We start from the raw sequence: 6826 nt of genomic DNA, 5'->3' as shown, positions 1-6826 counted from the left end.
GGCCTCTATGTAGGCTCTAGGACCCCCCAAAGAAGCTCTGGCTTTTCCTATTTCACTCACTGTGCTTTTCCATTCCCTAGAGAAGTGTCATGGTGCTTCCTTACAGCCCAGCACCTACCCAAGCATCCATAGCAGCACAGTCATACTCCCTGCTTTCTGCATCCCCAAGAGGCCATGCCCTGCTATAGGATGGTTCCGGGCTCTTACTCTATGACACAAACTTTAAGTTGCTAAAGAAAGAATTTGAGGAAGAAAGATCTCCCATGCACATGGATCAGTAGGATTGCCATAGTGAAAATGACCATCTTACTAAAAGCAATTTATAGATTCACTGCAATTTCCATCAAAATCCCAAAGCAATATTATACAGAGGTTGACAGAGCAATACTCTATGAAGGAAAAGAACAACACTCAATTTAGCTAAAATATTCCTGTACAATAAAAGAACTTTAGGAGAAATCACCCTTCCTGACTTCAAGTTGTACTGCAGAGCAATGGTAAAAAACAAAACAAAACAAAAAAAAACAAAACAAAGACCACAACATAAAACCCAACATACTAAATCTAATTGAATAGAAAGTAGGGAACTGCCCTTGAACTCATTGGTACATGAGACAACTTCCTGAACAGAAGACCAGTGGCTCAGGTTCTAAAATCATCAACTGATAAATGAAAACTCATGAAACTCAAAAGCTTCTCCAAGGCAAAGGCTGCTGTCAATAGGACAAAATGGCAGCCAACAGATTGGGAAAGGAACTTTACCAACTCTACATATGATAGTGATTAAAAAAAAAATAAAACCCTCAAGAAGTTAGACAATAATACCCCAAATCACTGAATTACAAATGGGGTACAGAGCTAAGCAGAGAATTCTCAATGGAGGAATTTTGAATCAATGAGAAGCACTTAAAGAAATGTTTAAAGACTTTAGTCATCAAGGAAATGCAAATAAAACAACTCTGAGATTCCATCCTACACCAATCAGAAGGGCTAAGAGCAAAAACACAAGTGATAGTACATTCTAGCTAGGATGTGGAGCAAGGGGAATGCTTCCTCATTGGTGGTGGGGCTACAGACTCCCACAACCACTTTAGAGATAAATTTAGCATTTTCTCAGAAACTCTGGGAATAGTTCTACCTCAAGGCACAACTATGCCACTCCTGGGCCTATATCCAAATGACGCCCTACTATACCTAAGGGATACTTGCTCAACAATATTCACAGCAACTTTATTCATAATAGCCAGAAATTGAAAATAACCTAGATCTTCCTCATTTGAATAATAGATGAAGAAAATGTGGTACATCTATGCAATGGAATACTCTTCAACTATTAAAAACAAAGACATCATGAATTTTGCAGGCAAATGGATGGAACTCGAGAGTATCATCCTGAAGGAAGTAACCCAGATACCAAAGGACCTGTATAGTATATACTCACTTACAAGAGAATAATTGCCATAAAATAAAGGATACTCACACTTTACTTCACAGACCCCAAAAAAGTAAACAAGTAAAAATACTGAGAAGGGAAAATAAAATATTTTTACAAGGGAAATGTAGGAAGGGAACTGAGTAGGAGAGGGAATGAGGACGGAATTAGGGAGGGTTTCTATCAGGTACTGAGAGAGACATGGGAGATGGCCACATTGCCATGAGAATGAATGGAAACCTGAAGCTGTCAGAGTTTGAGGGGGTGAGCATCTTGAGGACTTGCCAGAGACCTGGGATAAAGGCAGCTCCCAAGAACTAATGTGGGTGTCTTTAGCTGAGACTCACAGCAGTGGAGATATGGGACCTGAAGAAGCTGCCTCTGGCTAGGCAGAACCCCAGTGGAGCTATAAGGACACCAATCCACCCACAAATCTTTCAACACCAAATTTATCCTGCTTACAAGAAATGCAGGAAGGAGGTAAAACAGAGACTGAGGGAATGGCCAAGTTATAACTGGCCCCACTTGAGACCCATCCCATGAGCAAGCACCAATTCCTGACACTATTAATGATACTTTCTTGTACTTGGTGAGTCTAGTATAAAGGTCCTCGGAGTGGCTCCACCCAGCAGCTGACTCAGACAGATACAGACACCCACAGCCAAACAGTGAATGGGGTTTGGGAACTCTTATGAAAGAACAAGAGGAATGATTGCAGGTCTTGAAGGGGATAGGAACTCCACAGGAAGACCAATGGAGTCAAACTATCCAGAGCCTTAGGGCTCTCAAGAGACTGAACCATCAACCAAAAAACAGACATGGGCTGGATCAATGTTCCCCCCCGCATGTATGTAGCAGATGTGCAGTTTGATCTTCATGTGGGTCCTGACAATTGGAGTGAGGGCTCTCACTAAAACTATTCCTGCTTGTCTGAATTTTCATGTCTGTCCTCAGTAGAAGGATAGAAGAAGGAGCACCTAGCCCTGCAGAAACTTGATGTGCCAGGGAGTAGGAATATCCATAGGGGCCTCCATTCTCTCAGAGGAGAAGGATAAGGTAGTGGGGGCAGTTGTGTGAAGCAGGGATAGTGTTCAGAATATAAAATAAAAAAAAACATAAAATATCCTTAGCTTCAATGTAGTACACTGTATTTTTGTCCTTGATGAGAACATATTTTAGACACATATGTGTGATTTCAAAAGAGATAACAAAAATTCATTTATTAAAACAAAAGTACATTTTTTAATTTCACTAGAAAACTGTATTGACCTATGACAAAAAAGGAGTATTGAATATGTCAAGAAAAAAAATTCTAGAAGAAATATGCATAAGGAAAAGGAGTGTGTGAAGTACAGATAAGAGAACATGAAGTAGACTAAAAGGCAATCAGGGATGAAGTAAAGCATTTTTCTGGCTCAGGATTATTGGAAGATGCTCAAAGAATGAAGTAAAGTACCCAAAATTCTTTGATTACTACCAGGGTGATTCATTAGTCAACTTTTGTATAAGCACGTGGAAGAAGCTTTCCTTGATTTTGTAATTGATTTCTTTTAAGTTTAACTCAATGCAGACACCATCAAGAAAAATGTTCTCTGAACTCAAAGACTGAGTAAGGTAAAAACTGGTGCTTAGGGAATTCTTTTATAAAGTCAAGTTCCCCCAGTAGGGTGAACAGAATATTCAACTATTTTGGCAAAAGTGTGGTAAAATGGACAGAAGAAAATACTTCTTGTTCTGTTATGAAAAAAGGCTGTCTTTTGACTATCACAGAGTGTTTCCCTTCATTACACTTTTTAAAATCTTCCAAGTTTAAATGAAAGCATTTAGTATATTTTAAATTTAAAACATAGTAAGCACTGTGAAGTATTATTTAAGTATACATTAGAAATAAGAGGAGCAACATTCTACTATTGTAGCACTAATTTAAAATATATAAACCTGAAGTGGAAATTTCTGACGTCTTTAACAACTTAATTGTGTCATGGGATGCTTTTCTGGGAGCTGTATTTCCAGAGAGTATGGGATGTTTTCTTTTCTGAAAACAGACACTTGAGAGAGCTGAGAAAACAGGTGATATTTTAAAAGAATATAAATGGAACCCAACCAACAGGGAGTAGATGCTCTTGAATTTCTACAACATGCAGGGCTTTTCTTGGTCTTTGATGGGCTTCACTTTGTAGAGAGTAACATGCCAAAGAACTTCTTGTGGTATTCTGCATGATTCTGGCCACTTCCTCTGACTCCTGATGATTAGGCAGGGACTTGCTGTTTCTTTTGGATCACGCTGCTATTGATATGTGTTTGGTGTTTGCCATTGAACTGGACTGCTGGTATCCTGGCAGTAAAGGATGACATCACCCTCAGGATCAACTTCTAAAGAGTTCCACAAAACCCCTTTTGCTATCACCCTTTATTTTCTCCTACCTCTGGTCAGTGAGTTAGGAGGCAAGTTCAATTGTGTAAGAACCCTAAATAAAGTAGTTTTTGAAAAAAAAAAAAAACAAAACAAACAGCCAGGCAGTGGTGGCCCATACCTTTAATCTGAGTACTTGGGAGGCAGAGGCAGGTAGATTTCTGAGTTCAAGGCCAGCCTGGTTTACAGAAAGTGTTTCAGGACAGCCAGGGTTACACAGAGAAACCCTGTCTCCAAAATAAATAAATAAATAAATAAATAAACAAACAAACTCTACATAAACCCAATATATTGTACACTGAAATGAAAGTACAGATTTTGGATACAAATTTTGGAATATTAACAGACTACAAGTCTTTGTAGCTGGGTTGACTTGGGACACCAAGCCAGCCACAAAACCTGCCTACAATTTGTCCTGCCAGCATGATGTTCTGGAGTAAAGTTGTCACAGAAATTGTGGGAGTGGCTAACCAATGACTGGTCCAGCTAGATACCCATTATCACAGGAGAATGCCTTCAGGACTAGAAAGCATGGCCCAAAGCCCTTGGCTAGAACCAAACACAACTGTCAAAAGATATAATAAAGTCAATGTAATGATGCTGAATGGTATTCTGCTACACTTACAGATCAGTACCTAAGCCAATTGTCATCAGAGAGGCTTCAGCTGATGGAAACAAATCTAGAGACCCATGGCCAAAGATTAGGCAGAGCTGAGGGAATCCTGTGGAGGAGTGGGGGGAAGGATCGCAGGAGTCAGAGAAGTCAAGGACACCTCAACAAACCCCACAGTATCAACAAACAAGGACTAACAGGAGCTTACTCACAAATATACTGAACTAACAACCAGGGGTTCTGTATAGGTCTAACTTAGGCCCTCTGAATATATTACTGTTGCATATCATGTCTTTTTTGTGGGACTCTTAACAAAGGGAGCAGAGGTTATTTCTGATGCTTTCTTCCTGCTCTTGGGAAACTTGTCCTCTTACTCAGTTGCCTGTCCAGCCTTAATATGAGGAGAGGCGCCTAACTTTATTACAACTTGATATGCCATGTTTGATATCCTTAGGAGGCCTGCACTTTTCTGAAGGGAAACAGAACAGAAGTGGATGGGAAAGAAGGAGGTGGAGGGTTATGAAAGACCCGTGTGGGGAGACTCCCACTAAAATCTCAGGAGGACATACACCCAAGGAAACATGAAAGACCCATGTGGGGAGACCCCCACTCAAATCTCGGGGGGATGTACACCCAAGGAAACATGAGAGACTGTCTGGGTTTTTTTGTTTTGTTTTTGTTTTTGTTTTTGTGTATTTATTTTTTTTGGTTTTTTGAGACAGGGTTTCTCTTTATAGCCCTGGCTGTCCTGGAACTCACTCTGTAGACCAGGCTAAGAGACTGTCTTGATGCAAACACACGAGGCAGTTTAATTTCGGAGATCCAGGTCTACATGTATCTCACTCAGGAGACAGAAGAATCGACCCCAAGGCTCAGGGGTTAGGGGTTTATATAGGAAAAGGTTCTGGAGGAACAGGGGGATTGGTGTGGTTATACATGATTGGCTAGTTCAAATATCAGCTAGTGTACCTGCAGATCAGAGTGGAAAATTCCTAAGGGTGGTGCTAGTTGGAGTCAACGGGGTTTCTGGCTGACCTTAAACTATATCTAAGAGGACCAGATGGCCCATTACTCAGTGTCTGCCCAGGCACGTCCTTGCATGTCTGGGCCCCGGACATGTCCATGCATAATTTTGTTCTATCTTTATGGTTTATATCTTCCTGACCTGTCAGTCCCTGGGATATCTAACAGCTTGTTTGCTTTTCTCCATGCTTGTTTGGACATGCACGGGCTTGGTACGGGCTTGGCCCACTGTGTTTTCCTCCAACCTGCGATTTTCACAAGCCTCAAACTTAATTTCTCCTTTCAGTAAGACTGAGAGAAGAGGGGGGACTGCTGTTGGGATGTAATATATGAGAGCATACAATATTTAAAAAATACTATGAGGCTTACAAATATTGTAATCATAAGCAGTAGTGGAATAGAGAGGTACATATGGATACTTTAATAATCATTTTTCCAATATCTATATAGTATATTCTTTTTACTCTTCCCTTTCACTCTCTTTTATCTCCCTCCCAGCCATGTCCTTCACTCTACCTCCCTAAAGATCTATTTCTCAAATTTCAGTCTTTAGGTTTTCCTTTCAACTCACTGATTTTTTTTTCTCTGAGACAGGGTTTCTCTGTATAGCCCTGGCTGTCTTTAAACTCACTTTGTAGACCAGGCTGGCCTGGAACTCAGAAATCGGCCTTCCTCTGCCTGCCTCCCAAGTGCTGGGATTAAAGGCATGTGCCTCCATTGTCTGGCCACTTATTTTTCTTTTTCTTTTCTTCTTAAACAAGGATCAGCTATATGAGCACAGCTTTGAATCTTTCCTTTGGAACCTTGCCCATTTCACGATGATCAGAATGGGTATTATAATAAATAAATAAATGACAGAAGATGCAGATGAAGTTATGGGGCAAGAGGTATGGTCATTCTCTAGTATTGGTGAATAAAATCTAACCTAGGGTAGATTGGTACAGCCCCTTTAGAAATCATTGAGTGTTCCTTCAAATGTAATGTTTCTATAGGAATACTAAATGATACCACTGTTCTACTTCACAACAAATGTAAGAAAATTTGGGGAGAAAATGGGAATATCACACAGTACTGGTGGGAAGGCAGACTCAAGTGTGAGTAACTCCTGCAGGAAATATGTTAGTGGCTTATCAAAAAGTTAGATTCTCCAAAGTTAGCTTTTACATGTAGTCAAGAGTACTGAGATTATGTGTTAATACAAAATTTCTATAGTGGATGCTTAAAGCATTATTTAGATAAATGAAGGAAAGAAATAAATCAGAATGTCTATGAACTAAGAAACAACTATGGTGATTTTTTAAAGTATAGTATTCTTTTTTTTTCTTTTTTATTTCTTTACTTATAT

The sequence above is a fragment of the Mastomys coucha genome, chromosome X (genome assembly GCF_008632895.1).
Source record: "Mastomys coucha isolate ucsf_1 chromosome X, UCSF_Mcou_1, whole genome shotgun sequence".
NCBI classification, from domain to species: Eukaryota; Metazoa; Chordata; class Mammalia; order Rodentia; family Muridae; genus Mastomys; species Mastomys coucha.
This window is presented reverse-complemented; position numbering follows the sequence as displayed.